Source organism: Camellia sinensis, chromosome 6, assembly GCF_055761805.1.
Source record: "Camellia sinensis isolate YWXY chromosome 6, ASM5576180v1, whole genome shotgun sequence".
NCBI lineage: Eukaryota > Viridiplantae > Streptophyta > Magnoliopsida > Ericales > Theaceae > Camellia > Camellia sinensis.
In genome coordinates, this window is record NC_138966.1 from 155140373 (window position 1) to 155160689 (window position 20317).

A 20317-nucleotide genomic window follows, 5' to 3' on the forward strand; every position below is an offset into this window, starting at 1 on the left:
TTGGGATATATTCCTGTACAAAATTTCTCAGTGAATATAAGCATTGCTTCTTGTTTTAGTGCCAGTATCCATCCTTGCAACCATTTGATTTAATTTTCATTTCATGCCACTAAGTTCTGGTGTCACCTTTTTTTTTAAAATAAAATAATAATTGTGGACTTTTTTTATTATGTTTCTTGTTATTTTATTTTTTCTTCTTCCAATTGATGCAGCATAATTGTTGTTGACATTTAAATGTCAAAATTGTTATCAGTAATTGCGGATTAGTCATGTGAAATATGCCCTATGATGTTCATTGACTTAAATTATAGCATCATATGTGATTGTTAACTTTTTTTACTATTGATTATTAATTATGCAACAAACATCATTTTCGAATTTATAATATGTCAACTACTAAACATTTGAGCACTTGCTTGGGTCAATAACGCTTTGACATTCCTTGATGAGAATGAACTTTCAATATTGTAGGATTTCTACTAGATAAAATGAACAGACATATATGATTATGAATTGTATTCTCTATTTTTCATATCAGAATTTGGCTTGATTAGTGAAGGTAATTTGGATTCTCTACTTGTAAGGTAGTTTTTCAATTAATATTTGGATACCTTTCAAGTACCCCAATGGTGTAACTACATTATATGGTTTTAAACATCTCTCCATCGTGACCGAATGGGAATTGAGTGAATAATTTGCAAACTGGATTCTACATAATCTTGAAGCTCATTATCAAACTTCTTAGGCGGGATAAACCAGGGCATAGTCCACTTTTTGGTTATGATTTCTGGTACCAACCCCGGCACAAGACAATGATCAGCACATCATGGGGAGCCCCTGTTGCTTTCACCAAAGGTTTCAACCTTCAGGATGTCTCAGATGGCCTTTATGGGCGCCATTTGCATGTTTATAGTTGGCCTGATGGTGAATTAAAACAGACTATGGATCTTGGAATTACAGGACTACTGCCCTTAGAGGTGCGTGTAGAAAATGTCATCTACTACCTTTTTCTTTTATGGCTCTAGACTCAAATAATTTCATGGATTTTGTATTCTTTTTATTGTGATTGAGACATCTTGTTGAATAGATTCCACTATATATTTGTCAAACACTTTGTTTGCAGATAAGATTCCTGCATGACCCATCTAAAGATACAGGGTTTGTTGGGTGTTCCTTAGCCAGCAACATGGTGCGATTTTTCAAGACCCCATAAGGATCATGGAGCCATGAGGTGAGTAAATATAAGTGCTCTTCTTGTTCATATTTGTTAGGTCCCTTTATTGTCAAATCCACGTACAAACTTTGGTTTGAAAAAGTTGTATTTTTTTCTTTGTTTTTGTCTTTCCCGCTCGAGCGGGACCATTGGCGCTCGAGCGACATATGGGTTGTCTCAGTATTTGGTTAGGTCTGTAAAAATGTTGAGCTGTGTGATTTCGCGCTCGAGCGGGTTCTCCAGCACTTGAGTGGAACTCTATTTTGTCACACGCATGTTTTGCTGAAGCCACTCGAGCGGGCTGTTTGGCGCTCGAACGGATATCGCGGACTTTGTTCTCCTATATATATCTGTTTAGGCTGATGATAGGGTTTACTTTTCCTAGATCTTATTCAAGAGTCCTAGGATTTTGTTTGACGTTTTCTTCTGAGGTTTTTGTGAGTTTTCCTTGAAAAAATTGAATGAGTATTCAACTCATGAATTGAGAAGCACATATCAAGGAGATTGTTCGTATACATACAAGAGTGTTATTCTTCAGTGGGTTCCGAAGATTCAAACGTAGAGTTTCAAAAGGTGTTTGATTCTGTACGTAGTCGTTAATTCGACAAGTGAAGTTGTGGATTCAACTTCAGGATTGATTAGTTCCGAGACGAAGGTGTGGTGAAAGAGTTACAGAAGATTCGAAGACAAATTGACTGAGTTGGGTAATTTGTGTGTTATCTTTGTAATCTTTCTTTCTTCAATAATGGATTGATTAGTGGCGTTTCGCTCGTGGTTTTTAATTACAATTGAAGGTTCTTCAATTGTGGTTTTTTCCACATAAAAATCGTTTGTGTCGATTTATTGTTTATTCCGAAAACAACATTCTAAATCACTTTTGTAAGTGCTTGATGATTTAGATTGAGTGTTTTGGATAATTGGGAATTGGAATATTTTAATCTTGATCCAATCATGAATCACTTAGGATTTTCAATTGGTATCAGAGCGGGTCACTCTTTGTTTTTATCAAAACTATAGGAGTGTGATTTTGTGTGACTAGTATTATGAATTCTATTCGTGAAGGTAACTCGACTCATAGACCTCCTTTACTCGACGGTACAAACTATTCTTATTGGAAATGTCGTATGAGAGTGTTTTTAAAATCCATCGATGAGAAAGTTTGGCACTGCGTGATCTATGGGTGGAGTGAACCTATTGTCATCATGGATGGTGTTGATATTCCTAAATCCCTTGATAAATGGGACAACTGATTACCAAAACTCGAGTTGGAACAGTAAAGCTCTCAATTCCCTATTTTGCTCCGTCACACCTGAAGAGTTTCATCGTATCTGCACGTGTGAGGTAGCAAAAGAGGCTTGGGACATTCTTGAAACGATTCACAAAGGTACTACCTCTGTCAAAAGGTCAAAATTTCAATGTCTCACCTCCGCCTTTGAAACCCTTTTTATGCGCGGTGATGAGACGTTTGATGATTTCTATGCAAAACTTAGTAATATCGTAAATTCCTGTTTCACACTCGGTGAAAAAATCCCAGAAGCTAAAGTTGTTGGAAAAATTTTAAGGTCCTTACCTGAGAGGTTCCAATCAAAAGTGACAGCTATTGAGGAGGCTCAGAATGTTGATACCCTCAAGCTTGATCAATTGGTTGGAAACTTGCAGACTTACGAAGCCCACCAGATTTCAAAGAAAAAACAAAAAGATAGTGTGGCTTTCACTAGTGCTCATGAGACTGCAAAAACTCCGGAGACTGAATTTGATTTAGAGTCTGAGATGATGGCTATGTTTACTAAACAGTTTAAAAAAAAATTGAAGAAAAAGAAGCCTAATTTTAAAGACCCTATTTCAAAAGACAGGAGTAATGAAAAACCCAAAACTTTTCCACCAAAACTTGCTCCAAAAACTAAAAAGAAAATTGTAAAGGGGCAAGGGGTCAAGTGTTGTGAATGTCAAGGGTTTGGTCATATTGCCCTTGAATGCCCTTCGAAAAAGAATCGAAAGAAAGTCGACACTGTGACTTGGGATGATGAAAGCGGGTCGGAGCAAGAACCCGAAGAACCTGAATCCGGTGAAGACGAGGATAGTGCTTTCATGGCTTTTTGGTCCACTTTCACTCAACCTTTTCCAAAGCCAACAGAATTAGCTCATGGTCAGAACCTGCATCATGCTCCCACCTTTGATGGGAGTAACTACTTGTATTGGAAGATCAGAATGAGAGCTTTTTTGAAAGCTTTTGACCCAGAAGGTTGGCAAGCCATTGAAGAAGATACAGAAAGTGCAGACAATCCGGGTAATCAAAGAGCCCTGATTACTATTCGTGGAGCAATTTTTGATGAAGAACAGCAACAAGTTGTTCACTGCACAAAGGCTAAAGATGCATGGGAAATTCTGAGCCAATTCCATGAAAGAGGAGATTCACCTTCCCCACCATCCAACAACTTCCCTGTCTTAGTTGCTAGATTGGATGAGGTCAAGGAGAATGAAGAGCAAAAAGAGGATGATGAAACATCTGAAGACAATGATGAGATCAATGGCGATGAACTACAACAAGCTTACGAAAGTTGTACGAGGAATCTCTGAATTTGTCCAAAATCAATGACAAACTCTCTCTCAAGCTCAAAACATGTGAGAGTGAGAATGTCAGGCTAAAAGGAGAACTTGTAGCAGCAAAACAGAATGTCATCAAGATCTCAAGTGACAGGCAAGACTTATGTGGAAAACTTCTATCCTGTGAAACTGAAAGGAATGAACTTCTGAAAGTGTATTCCACATATGAAGAAAAGCTTAAAAGCTTTGAGATGTCACAAGCTGCATTGGAAGAGATAGTCTGTCAGAAAGATGAAGAACTCCGTATTACTAGAGCAACAATTGCCATGTGGAACAAAGGTTCCAAATCTCTAGAAGACATCCTCGGGTCTCAATAAATGGGTTGTGACAAAAGTGGGCTAGGCTATGGTGCGACAGTTCACAAGGGACAGGCCTCTACCTCACATAAACTGAAGACTCAAGCAAAGGAAAAGTTGAAGGTAGACCAGGATGATTCCTCTCTTCATCTACCGAAAGTGGGTAAGATCAACAAAAGGGAGGTAAAACCTATTTTTATTTGTCATCACTGTGGTAGGTATGGCCACATTCGTCCTTATTGTTTTGAATTATTTGGTAAGGTGTCTCAAAAGGGTAGAAATTCGAATACTTTTTGGGTTAGAAGACAACCTTACATGTCTAGGCGGAACACCAAGATTCATGAGGGTGTTCACAACGCTAAGACATTTACCAAGACAAAAGATTTGGGTGAGAAAAGATGATTTGACTTGTTTAGTTGTTCACACTGCTCTAAAAGCACGTGACTCACACATGTGGTATCTTGATAGTGGGTGCTCTCGTCATATGTCCGGTAACAAATCCTACTTCACCTCCCTTGAAAAATATGAAGGAGGAATTGTTACCTTTGGAGATGGCGGCATTTCTAGAGTCATTGGTAAGGGCTCTATAAGTGTTGCTGGTCTTCCCAAGCTGGATAATGCTCTACTTGTTGATGGTCTTAAAGCAAATCTTTTGAGCATTAGTCAAATGTGTGATTCCCATCATAAAGTATTGTTTTCAAAAAATAAATGTGAAATTTTGGATAAAAAGGGAAATACTGTCTTACATGGGGTTCGCACATCTGATAACTGCTATGGGATTGTTACTACTAATGATCTCACTTGTCACTTTGCCATCATAAGTAACATTGATTTGTGGCATCAAAGATTAGGTCACATGAATTTCAAAGACCTAACTAAGATAGCCAACAAAGAGCTTGTGAGAAGAGTACCTAAACTGGGTAAGAATTTGAGCCATGTGTGTGGACCATGTCAACTTGGAAAGAAAACCCGTGCCCCTCATAAAAAGGTGAACAACTTTACAACCAAACGTCCTCTTGAATTGGTTCACATGGATTTAATGGGTCCTACTCGCACTAAAAGCATTGGAGGCAAAAGATATATTTTTTTAACTGTTGATGATTTTACTCGATTTTCATGGGTAAATTTTTTAAGGGAAAAATCTGATACGTTTGATGCTTTCCAGGCTTTAGTCCTTAAAATCCAAAATGAACAGGGTGTTTCCATTGGGCGTATCATAAGAATTCGAACTGATCATGGTCGTGAATTTGAAAATAGTTCGTTTTCTGATTTTTGTGATATGCATGGAATTAAGCATGAATTTTTTGCACCCATTACTCCACAAGAAAATGGAGTGGTTGAGAGGAAGAACAGAGTTGTTCAGGAAATGGCTAGGGTCATGCTCCATAGTAAGGGTCTTCCTCCAAAGTTTTGGGCTGAAGCCCTAAATACTGTTGTTTATGTCATAAATCGCGTGTATTTAAGGCCCGACACTTTACAAACTCCATATGAATTGTGGAAGGGATTGAAACCTAATGTAAAATATTTCAAAACCTTTGGGAGTAAGTGTTACATCTTCAAAGATAGAGAGCCTTTGGGAAAATTTGACTCCCGAAGTGATGAAGGTATTTTTCTAGGGTATTCAACCACCAGTAGGGCTTTTCGAGTCTATAACCTACGAACTTCTTCTTTAATGGAATCTATCATTGTGGTTATAGATGACATAGGTTCACCTACTCTAGCAACAAATGAGGATGACAATGGTGAGTCTCCAATCTTGGATACTAAACCACAAAGTCAAAAAGAAGCTGAGGTCCAATCATAAGAAATTGTTACAGCACTATCCTCACAAGTAAGTTCAAGTCCAAAGAGTGCTCAAAGGGACATCACTCCTGTTGCTTCTGTCACCACAAGTCCTGAGTTCAAACCATCAGCAAGGGTGAAACTGAATCATCTAGCACAATAGGTGATTGGAAGTGTATCGGATCGAAGGAAAACCCGAAGACAGATTCGGGATGAGGTATCACATATGTGTTATGTTTCATTAATTGAACCTAAGAATTTTAAAGAGGCCTTGCTAGATGATAGTTGGGTCAATGCTATGCATGAAGAATTAGGTCAATTTGAACGTAACAATGTTTCGACTCTAGTTCCCAGACTTAGAGACATGAATGTGATAGGTACCAAGTGGATCTTTAAAAATAAACTGATGAGAATGGTACTGTTGTTAGGAATAAAGCCAGGTTGGTTGCTCAAGGCTATACACAAGTAGAGGGTGTTGACTATGATGAGACGTTTGCCCCAGTTGCACGTCTCGAATCTATTTGTATTTTGCTTGGTGTTGCATGTTATCTTGGTTTCAAATTGTTTCAAATGGATGTGAAAAGTGCCTTCCTGAATGGGTACTTGAAAGAAGAGGCATATGTTGAGCAACCAAAAGGGTTTGAAGACCCTAAATGTCCAAATCCTGTCTACAAGTTAGACAAGGCTTTGTATGGATTGAAACAAGCCCCTCTGGCTTGGTATGATAGACTGACTACCTTTCTTCTTGATAATGATTTTCAAAGTGATAGTGTGGATAAGACCTTATTTGTGAAACATACTAAGTCTCATATTTTTGTTGCTCAGATTTATGTTGATGATATACTGCTGAACATCTTGTGAAATATTTTTCGGATTGCATGACCCATGAGTTTGAGATAAGCATGATGGGAGAGTTGTCTTATTTTTTGGGTCTTCAAATTAAACAGTCTCCTTCAGGTATGTTTGTTTCTCAGTCTAAGTATGCCAAAAATCTTGTGTCCAAGTTTGGTCTTGAGTCTGCCAAACATGCACGTACTCCCATGAGCACCAGTCTTCACCTCTCCAAAGACTCCTCCGAAATTAATGTAGATCCTACCCTTTATAGGAGTACAATAGGGAGTCTTTTGTATCTTACAGCCAGTCGTCCTGATATTTCTTTCAGTGTCGGTGTTTGTGCCAGTTACCAAGCCAGTCCTAAAGAGTCTCACCTTCTTACGGTCAAACGCATCATCAAATATGTTAATGGGACATTCGAGTATGGGGTTTGGTTTTCTACTGATACTACTACTGAAATTACTAGTTTTTCTGATGTCAACTGGGCAGATAGGAAAAGTACATTCGGGGGGCGTTTTTACCTTGGGAATAATCTGGTTTCCTGGCATAGTAAAAAGCAAAATGCCATCTCCCTTTCGACTGCTGAGACTGAGTACATTGCTGCAGGGAGTTGTTGTGCACAAATGCTGTGGATGAAGCAAATGCTTCATGATTATGGGATAGAACAGAACACTCTCACTCTTTTCTGTGATAACACAAATGCCATAAACATTTCAAAAAATCCTGTCCGACACTCTCGTACCAAACACATTGACATCCGTCGTCATTTTATTTGAGAGTTAGTGGAAGAAGGCCTTGTTGTTTTGGAACATGTACCTACTGAGCATCAAAAAGATGATATTTTTACAAAATCCCTTGATCTTCTTCGATTTGAGTTTCTTAGAAAGACCTTGGGTGTAGTGCTCAGTAACTAGGTTGTTTCCTGTTTTTTTAGGTGAGTGTGAGTGGTTGGCTTACTGTACTTTGATGTGATAATCTCATTGTCATTGAGTCCTGATATCTTTGCATCAAAAATTTATATGAACACTGATCATGTAGCTTACAAGATCTCATTCTTCTTTGTTCATAGCTCATTCTGAATGCCCATACTCATTTTCTTCATGATCTCATTCTGTACACATCCTTGAGATAAACTGTTGCAGGGGTTTCTGCACAAGTGATCAAAGTTCTCTATGGACCACTAACAGTGTTTCTTGTACTTTTTCAGAGGAATTGACCTATACTGGTATATCATAGGTGATGTTGAGTCTCTTAATCATCTACCATTTTTTTTCACTTCCATGGTTTCTCCCTCAGTTCTTTGAAATCCAGGCATTAGGAAAAGGATACCTCAGAGGCACCAACCAGGCCATCCTTTTTTATCTCATTCTTCTCTGGTTTGGTCTCCATACTCTTGAGCGTGCATGCCACTAGTGAGTGCCCACAAGAAAGAAAAGTTCAAATATATATATATATATATATATATATATATATATATATATATATATATCATTGATTGAGGGGGAGCCTCCGCGTTTACTCAACACATACTTCGTGATTCCTAGTGGTTTGACTTTTCTTTGTGATGGCCAATTACTCTTGTCGGAGGTCCAGCCATCTGATCACTACGAGGATTAACTCTAGCTTTGTGACTCTCAAGGATTGCACACACACACATTTTATTTGTGAGCTCGCATGTGTGTTTTTGAGTTATGCATTCTTATGCTGCTTATGGCTTTGATTAAATTCTATCTGTCTTGTTCATGACCTGGTGCTTCAAATTTTTTTTACAAATTTTCAGGACTCATGATTGATGGATTCTTTTATCCTAGTGGTATAGTCATTCACTTGGACTCCCTGCTTGTTACAGGTCATCATAGTTGTTTTTTGTTTTACTTTAAAAAAAAAAAAAGGTTCCACGCTCGAGCGGACTGTTCCACGCTCGAGCATGTTTTTTTGCCTTATAGGATTTTTGTCCTTGTTTTACAGTTCTGTGAGGGGTGTTTTTGCACTCGAGCGTCTGTCTTCGTGCTCGAGTGGGTATCTGCTTGCCTTGCCTAACGCTCGAGCGTTACTCATTACGCTCGAGCGGACCTATTTTGTATAAAACTCCCTCCCTCGACTCTTCAGGTCATTTTTTCCCTCATTTTCCGTCTCTCATCCCTAGGGTTTGGATCGTGGTTTAGTTGGGCTCGATTTTGCCTTTCTTCTTCCTCTTCCTCACCGATTCCACATTGGTAAGTGTTTTCCCTCTCCTTCTCTATTTTTTCTTTCGTCATTTCGGCTCTTGTGGGGGTTGTATTTCGGTTTTTTGTTTGTTTTGTGTCTAGTTTTTTTCCCCTTCCCTCACACACTTTCACTGAGTTTTGGTTTCCTTTTAATGATGGATTTCATGTTTTTTTTATGTCGTTTGTTGTGTCACTAGACCTAGGGTTTCTCATTGTTATTTTTTTATGGTCTCTTGTCTTTCATGTTTTTGTTTGGTTTGATTTCGATGTACTAGGTTGTGGGTACCAAATAATGTTGATATGATGGGGCTTGGTTCTTATTTGCAAGGGTTTGGATCCTGTTTAGTGATTTCTTGTCATCATTATATCATTGCTATTATGCTCTGCATCTGTCATCCATGTTTATGCAATGTGCTTGTGAGTTTCCTCATATTGTAAGTCTCATATTTGTTTTAATTATTGTCAATCTCATTGTTACTAATGTTACTAATGTTCTCTGTGTTGTGTTGCTTTGCTCTTTGGGTTTGTTTAGTATTGGGTTTTTATTGTGTCTCGAGTCATCATGTCTGCTCCAAAGCGACGAAAGTCTACTGAGTCGCGTCCTGCATTCAATTCTGAGAGGTTTCAATCTGCTAAACAAGCCAAATTATTTCGTAAGTCCTTTGCGGCTCGGACTGTTCACCTCGAACGAAATGTCCAGCCCAATACTTCGAGTCCATTCACATCCATCCCTTGTTTGACCCCTTCGGTGGTGACTTAGTTTTGTCATTTTCTGGTCGCCAAATCTTGACTGGGTTCGAGAATTTTTCTGCAATATTGAGCAAATCAGTGACATTGAGCCTTCCTTCACCACTTGGGTTAGGTCTAAATCCATCACTGTCACTCCTGATCTAATTCGAGGGCTTCTTAAGATTGATCAAGTGTTTCCTGAACACTATCCTTTTCCAGTCTGTCCTACATGTGACTTTCATAATGTGGCTGAGTTTTTATGTGGTGCTCCCCGCACTTGGCCTAAGGGTTCTTTGATTAAACAGTTTGAACTTCTTCCCGAGTTTAAACTACTTAATCTAATTGTCTGTGCCAATATCATTGTGACCACTCGCTCATCAGAAATTAATCAAGACCAGGGATTCGTTCTGTTCTGTCTTGCTCGTCACATGTCCATTGATCTTGCCACACTCATTATTAGAAAGATGATAGGTGTCTTTGGGAACAAACAGTTAGGTCTCCCGTATGGTTGTATGATCAACCGTCTTTTGTCCTAACTTGAGGTTCCTGTTTTCAAGGATGATGAGTTTGCCTTTCCCTCTCGGCCATTCACTAAAAAGACTGTTTCCCAGAGTCGTGCTCACGTTAAGGGGGAGTCTTCTAGGGCTGATACTTCTACAGGTACAGCTACTGGCCTTGCTGAGGAGGCAAAGTTTGATGCTGCCGCAGTTGGTGGTGAGGAGGATGCTGTTCCATCCCGGGCTTTTCATGACCAACTTCAGCATTTCGAGGATGCTATGACTCAGAGGTTGGACTTTTTGGATGCTCGATTTGATGCTTTTGATGGCCGCCTCGGACAGTTGGAACAGTCTGCCATCCAGACTACCACTCAGTTGGCACACATTATTTACTTACTACAGATTCAGTAGCCTCATCCTCCACCTGCTGTTTGATTTGGTTGTTCATTCACCTGTTGTCTTCCTTGTCTCTCGGCCAAAAAGGGGAGAGTTTTTGGTGGTACATGTTTTGATATTTGGATACTTTGATATGATATTTTGACATCTATTACGGTTGTTTTTCATTATTGTGAATATCATTTTGGATCCAGTATCATGGTTCTCTTTATATTTATATCTCTTCTTATGCCATTCCACAGTTTTTGTTTTATATCTCTTCTTATGCCATTCCACAGTTTTTGTTTTTCTTGGTATGTTGGTTGTTATTTCACAGGTGTATGTTGGATGAATTATTCGAATGGCAGGATTGTTTTGGATGGATTATTCGAATGGTAGGATTGTTTGTCGATCATAGAGTTGTTTAGTGTTATTCTTTTCTTGGTTGTTAAATTGTCTAGTGCGTGTGTATAAGGAAAATTGTTTAGAAAAGTTTTGTTCGGGGATTGACAAAGGGAGAGATTGTTAAGTCCCTTTATTGTCAAATCCGCGTACAAACTTTGGTTTGAAAAAGTTGTATTTTTTGCTTTGTTTTTGTCTTTCCCGCTCAAGCGGGACCATTGGCGCTCGAGCGGCATATGGGTTGTCTCAGTATTTGGTCAGGTCTATAAAAATACTGAGCTGTGTGATTTCGCGCTCGAGCGGGTTCTCCAGTGCTCGAGCGGAACTCTGTTTTGTCACACGCATGTTTTGTTGAAGCCGCTCGAGCGGATATCGCGGACTTTGTTCTCCTACATATATGTTTAGGCTGATGATAGGGTTTACTTTTCCTAGATCTTATTCAAGAGTCCTAAGGTTTTGTTTGAGGTTTTCTTCTGAGGTTTTTGTGAGTTTTCCTTGAAAAAATTGAATGAGTATTCAACTCATGAATTGAGAAGCACATATCAAGGAGATTGTTCGTATACATACAAGAGTGTTATTCTTCGGTGGGTTCCGAAGATTCAAACGTAGAGTTTCAAAAGGCGTTTGATTCTGTACGTAGTCGTTAATTCGACAAGTGAAGTTGTGGATTCAATTTCAGGATTGATCAGTTCCGAGACGAAGGCGTGGTGAAAGAGTTACAGAAGATTCGAAGACAAATTGACTGAGTTGGGTAATTTGTGTGTTATCTTTGTAATCTTTCTTTCTTCAGTAGTGGATTGATTAGTGGCGTTTCGCCTGTGATTTTTTATTACAATTGAAGGTTCTTCAACTGTGGTTTTTTCCCCGTAAAAATCGTTTGTGTCGATTTATTGTTTATTCCGAAAACAACATTCTAAATCACTTATGTAAGTGCTTGATGATTTAGATTGAGTGTTTTGGATAATTGGGAATTGGCGTATTTTAATCTTGATCTAATCACGAATCACTTAGGATTTTTAATATTGTCTTTCACAAGGCACCATATCCATTCAGAATCTTGATGATGCTATCATCTACATCACAGATTGCAATCTCAGTGAAACCATTGAAGGTGAAAAACTGGATTCTTCCTGAAATGCCTGGACTTATAACTGATTTTCTGATATCACTTGATGATCGCTATCTCTACATGGTGAATTGGCTTCATGGTGATATCATACAGTAAAGCATTTAGAACCCTAAGAACCCTGGACTCACAGGCCAAGTATGGGTTGGAGGGCTGATTCAAAAAGGAAGCTTTGTATTGGCTGAGGCTGATGATGGTACAACATGCTAGGTCGACGTCCCAGAGATCAAGGTGTTTGCTATCTGAACATTCCCACTAGAAATTTGAGGCTTGCTCTTGATATTTGAACAGTTAAAGATTGATGAGATTGTCTGTCTCATTTATAGGGAAAAAGGTTGAGAGGAGGGCCACAGATGATCCAGTTAAACTTACATGGGAAGCGGCTTTATGTTACCAACTCACTCTTCAGTCAATGGGACCATTAGTTTTATCCTGATGTCGTGAAGAAAGGCTCACACACGCTACAGATCGATGTCAACACTGAGAAATGTGGCCTTGCAATAAACCAGAATTTCTTTGTGGACTTCGGATCCGAACCTGATGGGCCTTCCCTCGCCCACGAGATGAGATATCCTGGCAGTGACTGCACTTCCGACATATGGATTTAAGTCGCTTTTGAGTATTTCTTAATAAAGGGTTGCATCTTAGCGTATCAATTGAGACAAACATGGCTGTCATGGCCCGCCATTGTTGCCTAAATTGTTTCATACTTGACAAAATTCAAGCTATAAATTCTGTTAAGATGTGATCCACTGAATTTTTAGGTTGTTAATTACTGTCCAAGTTGAAATAACAATCAGATTAGAAACGTTTCTCGGCTGTGCATCAATTTGGCATTTGCATAATTTATTTGTGAATCTGGGATTGCACTGCTTCTTCCTCCTAGTTGCTTCTTGCTGTTGGACGTTATGGGCTACCGAGTAATTCAGAAATTAGGGGATTAATAAACATAAATGGACTTGTATTAAGGAACAAGCAATCTTTACTATGAAAAAAAAAAAAAAAAACTTTGGTACACATCCAATATGAAGAAATTACACATCAACAAATTTGTGATATTTCTCTTCCATTTTTTTTAATATACAAATTTCTTGTCAAATCCAACATTCAAAAACATACTTAGTGTAACACATACATGGACAGTGATTCACACTTATTATTTGTTACAAACAATGGTACTAGCTAGCATATTGTTTTCGAGTGCTATTATAATATATAGTAGAATCAATTGCTCGTAGGACTGGTTTCGATTGTTATTTCCATAAGAAGATGAACTTGTATGATGTGGTGCACGGTTCGAGTCTACTCTGGTTGTGAACATACCATCATTGGACATGAAGTTGTTGTTGTAAGGAGGATTGGAATGCAAAGAAGCTAGGAAGAGGTCCACTGCAAAAGTAATGGGCGTCTCAAACCGCTTCATCAACGATGGATGTTTCTTTTTGGTTGCGGGATGGGGCTGACGATCATCATCTAGCTATTATTGCCCCATGTTGTGAAGCCAATGCAAACTCGAGGCGTGCCACCACTTTAGCCATTGTGGGTCGTTTTTGTGGACGATCATGTAAACATTTGTAGGCAATTTCTACAAAGCACTTGAGAGCATTTGGCGATATTTTCCTTGTCATAGAGGTATCAATGATTTGAGAAAGCCTACCTGTTTCAATGCAATGCCGAGCCCAAAAGACCAGACTGATTTGATCCTCATCAAGGCTTGTATACACGACAGGCCTCCCACACAACACTTCTAACATCACTACCCCAAATGCATACACATCAAATTTCTGGGTTAGCCTCTGAGTCCTGAAATAATCCGGATCTAAAAACCCAAACGTGCCTTTTACAGCTGTGGTAATGTGGGTTTTTGAAAAGCTTGTTGTGCCTTTGGACAACCCGAAATCCGAAATCTTTGTTACCCATTTCTCGTCAAGCAGAATGTTTGTGGTCTTCACATCTCGGTATATGAAACTTTGTTGAGTACCCGTATGAAGGCAGTCCAATTCTTGTGCAGCACCAATGCAAATATTGTGCCTTTGGTTCTTGTTCATGTTTCGAAGAAAAATATCAAGAAATTGGAATGAATGGGGGCCTGGAAGGTTCAACGCGGGGAGGCTCAAAGTGTCCTTGTTTGTCTTCATCAATGGGTCAGCAATGGCGTGCAGATAACTTTTTAATAATATTTAACTTTGGCGTCTGATGACTTTTTAATAATATTTTAACGTTGTTTGTTTGCAACATATACGACGTTCATCATTAAGGGTGAGTAGCGGATATATCGATATGTCTGACCCGATTGAACCGAACCGATCTGTTGCATTTTGGACGGATATGCGATGACAAGCGGACGGTTGTAGATTATTTTTTCTAATCCTGCTAGTTTTGGACCGATGGCGGATTTGAGGTTTATTTGGCTGCAACCGAACCGCCTAACTGCCAAACTGCGAACACCACTAGTAATTTGTAAGAATTTGTGTTTTTAATTTGTTTAGATATTCTGTTTGTGTTTTCAATTGAAAAAGAGTTTAAATATTATGTTGAATATATTCTATTGAAAAAGAGTTTAAATATTATATTGAAAAAGAGTTTTCAACTTGAATATATTTTTTGAATTGTAAAAAATAAATGTATTATTTATTTAATTTTTTGGGTTTTAAATCTAACTCTAAAAATAATAAATAAAAAAGATGATATATATGCTGGTTGGTTTTTGTTTAAAAAAATAGATATAGATAACAATACAGAGGCATACAATCTTTACTATTGCTCTGTTCATGGTTTTGGTGGTTTGAATTGTTTTTATATTTGAAGAACCACATATTGTAATACTTTATGTAGATGAGACATGCTGTGATTGTAATATGTGGATGAGACATACAGTGATTGTAATACTTTTTTAAGTCATTAACTATAATACTTTTTCTTTTTCTTTGTTGTTGTTGTTGTTGTTGAGGAAGTGCACAAGTTGAATTATGTTGAAATTTTATAAAATTTTAAACCGTCAAACCGATTCACTTCAATCCGCCAATTCCCTCAATCCATATCGGCCAAATTAGCAGACGGATGCGGATTGATTTTCTCTATTTTGCCAATCTGGTGGACGGATGGCGGATTGGAGATTCTGTAGCCGCAACCGACCTGCGCCCACCCCTATTGATCATTTCGCTACAAGCGAGGTCAAGTTTATTTTCAGAGGTAGAATAGAGGAGATTGATAGTGAAAGGATTAATAATAAGGAAATTGTTAGTGGGGGGATTGATAGTGAAAGAATTAATAAATTTGTGTTTGTTTTGTTAATAGTTGTTAGTATGGAGATTATTAAATTATTTTTATATAAAATAATAAAACAAATAAAATTATAATTTTTACTTAACAAAAAATACAAAAACATTAAACATTAATGTTTAAAAAAAATTCCCAACAAGTATATAAATAAAAATAAAAAATTGCGGTTGATTGGTTAACTGACCGAATGTTCAGTAACACCCAATCCGAACGGACTATTTTGCTAATACCATCTCCCAGCCCAGACCACTAATATCCCTCGCCAAGGTCTATTGTAGTCCGAAGGGACTACGAATTCGGAGCTTCAAAACCAAAGCAAACATAAGCCATCTTCACTGTTCATGTATCATAGTCCGGAGTGGACTGTGATAGCAGAAAACAAACGAAGCCTAGAAGAATTGTCTTTAAAAAAAAAATGCTAGAGGATTTTTGAATTTCTATTATTGCAATATATGGTGAATCGTTAAAATTGGTGTGTTTTTATTTTTATTATTCCTTTTAATTTGGGGGATTTCTCATTTCTATGAAAACTCTTTCTCAGCCTTCGTTTGGCATAAGTTAAAATGAAATTTTTTTGTTAAAATAGTCACAAAATGATAAATAAGTTTTTTAGCCCAATAAGACAAAATGTCACATCTAAATCATAATCATTTTATTTTTTCTCTTATAAAAGTCAAAAAAGCCAAAAAAAACCTATCCCAGACGAGACTTTTTAGCCCTAGCATAAAATAGCTAAAAAATAAAAAACCAACCCACATCCCAAACGAATCCTCAATAAATTTTTTGGTGGTAAATTACACTAAGTTCTTTTGAGTTTTGAGAAAAATACAACTAGGTTAAAAAATTTATTATATAATTCGAGTAATTTATTTTTTGGTAAAGTTCAAAACTAATATAAATAGTGAGTAGATACTGAAATTAATAAAAATAAATATACATTTTAATAAAAAAATATGTCATTTTTAGGAGAGATATGGTGGTTCATGGTGTCGTGGCTTGTGAGGGAAGCGGAGGGGTGAGAGGGAGGCTGGAGGAGGCACAAGGATGGGCTAGAGAGTCTCAGAGAGGGTAGGGAAGAGTTACCAAAAAGGGGTGCACGAGGGAGGAGTTATGGATTTAAGAGTAGGCAAAAACGTAGGTAACAAAGACATGATGAGAATTTGCATTACTCCATTTGTTGGTTTGAATGTCAATTTATAGAATACATCTTGTAGATACAAACAAAAATAAAAAATCTATCTTAATCCAAAAAGTCTATCCTAGAGTTACATATCTAATTTATTGAAATTTACAACACTAATGCATCAAAAAACTTTGTAACTTTCTACAAAAGTCAACAAGCCTACTCATAGGCTTATAAAAAGTTTCCACAAAAATAAATACAAAGATAAAAAAGTCTGTAGAATAATAAATGAAAAACTATAATTATTTGACATATTCTGACAAACTACAATTATATACACTGTCTACCGCCCCGGTGTTCAAAAAGATAAATGAAAAAAATTAAATTAGGATAAAACTATAATAAAAATAAATAAAAAGAATGGAGAGTTCAAAGTAATTAAGTGGAAACTATTAACGGTTTCCTTAATTTAATTTATATTTTTCTTTCATATTCTTTTTCTTGTCCAATATTTTTTTGTCGAATTCAACATTCAAAGACAGATGTAGTATAACATACAAAGACAGTGATGATTTTTGGATGGTTACCCAAACAATTAATGGTTACTATAAATATTATTTTTGGATGCTATTATCATAACAGTATCAGTTGCCCATAGGACTAGTTTCAAACTATTCATAGGCTTGACAAAATGATGTGAAGCAACGCCGCAAAATACAGTAAAAAGCCACACTGAATTGCGGCTATTTTGTAATCCTTTGATCAATTGAATTTAGATTTGAATCTTATTGTATGTTATCATAATTATTTTGAAGCCAGTAGTCTGAAATTTATAAACTATGGGAAGGGCACTTTGCGTAGATGTCAGAATTAGTCGGAGTTTATTCAGACTTATAAATTAAAAAAATAAAAAATAAAATGGTACAGGTGGTGTGCAAGTGTAAGGAATGCAGCAGAAGCAAATCTCACTACGCCAAAGTTGATCTTTAACGGCGGTTCCATTCATGGCGATAAAAAGATTGCCATTAAAAATATACTTAAAATGGCAGTAAAGATACCGCCTCTAAAAATTTAGTATTCACAGCGATTACGAAAAACAATCGATAAAATGTGAGTGTTAATGACGAAAAAATTGTGTGAAGCTGAAGGGTCAGTCGTTTATGTCAGTTGGTTGAAGACTGCCGTAAATGTAGTCCACATTTTTTAATTCCCTCTCAAAAAAAATTGGATTCCCTCCAATTAATTGTTAAACGGCATCGTCTTTTGCCTATTTCTTCTAATTGATTAGTTTTTTTTTCCTTACATCTCTAACTTCTGGAAGAGAGGCGTTGCAAAGTGAAACGAAAAGTCACCATTGTCGTTTGAAGGTCGTACGAAGTACCAGCATCGGAGGTCGTTCGAAGCACCATTGTCGCACTATAGCACCATTGTCAGAGGTAAGAGACCTTTGCCTACCTTTTGATTCCCCTATTGGCTTCATGTTGCCTCAATTGGTTTCTTTTTCCATGCTTTTCCTTCTCTTTCTATTGCCATTCTACCTTTGCTGATAGTGTTTCTATTAAGTTATCAATGATTAGAGAAAAGGTAATTTCATTTTAGGGTTTGTTTCAATGGAATCAAGTATCAACTATACATTTCTTAAATCTCCGTCTTATTATTAGTTTTGATATACATACATACATATATATAGGTTAACAAAGATTAAAGAAGCCAAAATAAACAAACCCATAAATCAAAACACAGTTTTTCAGAGAGATTTTTGTGGGTTCACAGATTAGAGACACTAAAATTGGGGATTTTTGCATATACATGCAGGCTCTCTCTCCTTCAAGGGTGCCTTCCCTCTCACTCATCAGTTTGGATCTCTCTTTCATTGAAGAAATTTTAGAGAGTTTTGAGCAAAACCCAAGTTGAGAAAGACCTCCATTTCACTAAATGTTCTTTTTGCTAATCAAAAAAATGCTTGAACTCATTTGATTAGTTATTGAAATTTAGAATTATTATGCTTTTGTATGTTCAAATTTTGAATTTTAGTGGCACTCACCACCTGTTTGATGAAATGTCTATTATGTCTTGTATTTGTTAAACCTATAATATGAAGGGTAATGGTTCATTTATTAAGGCTTGTACTATGCAAACTTGCATATATTTCAACTTGTAACTATTGTAATATGTAGGCTTGCATATATTTCAACTTGTAACTATTGCCATGTAGAGATGTACAGGCAATGATCTTCACTTAAATCTTTTTGGATAGATTCCCATAATAAATAAATAAATAAATAAGTAGGCACATAAGTTTGTTTCCACTAAACCCAACTATCAACTATTGTCAAGTAATAATTAGAGACAAATCATAATGGATGTTCTACACACACACACAAAAAAAATATATATATATATATATATATATGCCGGCACACACCCACAACAATTTGAATTTCAAACCTTCCTAATGACTACCCATCTTACTTTCCAGTCCTTTTTGCTTACGACAGTCCCAACCTAGAAAAGCACCATAAACATCTTTATCTCAAATCTGAATAGACTTTGATAAGAAACCAATCGGAAGATTTAAACTTTCAAACTCATGTAGCAATTCAAAACTGCCACTGACTACTATCACAAACATTTCACATGACTATCAAGAGGCATTGCCACAAAAAATCTTCATAACAGTCCTAGCTACAATAGTTGATGCTAGAAACTCCAAATTTAACCAAAAGACTAAAAATGGGTCATATCAGAACCTATCATTTCTTTCAATAATACAGTCGAGTAAAAGGAAGAGATAGTGAAAAGACTATCATTTCTTTCAATAATACAATCAATTCATGTAGTTTTTGCATGTACTCAAATAATTAGTGGATATCATAACACAATTCCTTAAACAAAGACTTAGCTTTTGGAAAAATTCTGTGTGTAGCCCCAAACTTCTTGGAACTAAGATGCCAACTGTCCTATATTTATGATTCTTTCTTTTTGTGTTGATATGTATCAAAATAAGTTATTTGAAGACACTTGGCAATCCAACTAACTAAGGCAAATGATTCTCTATGTTTATATTCAGACTTGCACCTTCTTCTTTTTTTTGAATTTCTTTATTGTATATAATCATGCTAATTATATGTTGACTCATACTTTTTAATTTCTTTGTTATATAAGTGTTTACATATAAAATTTCAGGTAATCTTGAAGATAATTGGTATGGATAAGGATTGGATTCATATAAAAAATAGGTTAGACCCTACATATGTGGAAGGGGTTGAAAAGTTTATTGAGTTTGCTTATGCTAATAAGCCTTTAGAGTCGAAGATATATTGTCCGTATAAGAAATGTGTTAACCTTAGATATGAGACACGAAATGGCGTAAGAGAGCATATCATCATAAATGGGTTTAACACTAACTACATAAGATGGACAATTCATGGGGAGGCCTTGGCTCCATGTGGTAGAAATGAAGTGAATGAAAATCAAGAATTCGATGTAATTGATGATATGATTGGTTTGGTACATGACACATTTTGAGTTCCAATGGAAGATGGTGTCTTTACTGAAAATCAAATACATGAAAATATGGGATTGGGGCCTAATGAATAGACAAAGAAATTCTTTAAACTATTAGACGATGCACAACGTGAGTTGTACCCAAGTTGCAAGAGGTTCACAACTCTTTCTTTTGTTATTCGATTGTTGCACATAAAGGTACTTAATGGATGGACTGATATATCATTTGATATGTTGCTTGAGTTGTTGAAGGAAGCATTTCTCAAGGGTGAAACATTGCCGGACTCATACTATGAAGCAAAGAAATTCAACAAAGCCTTAGGCTTTAGTTACACAAAGT

At 36.8% G+C, this 20317-nt stretch overlaps 1 pseudogene; it reads right to left on the reverse strand.

The window, feature by feature from the left end:
• Positions 1–13164: 13164 nt before the first annotated feature.
• Positions 13165–20317, reverse strand: part of LOC114264332 (receptor-like protein kinase FERONIA pseudogene) — a 29121-nt pseudogene continuing 21968 nt past the window's right edge.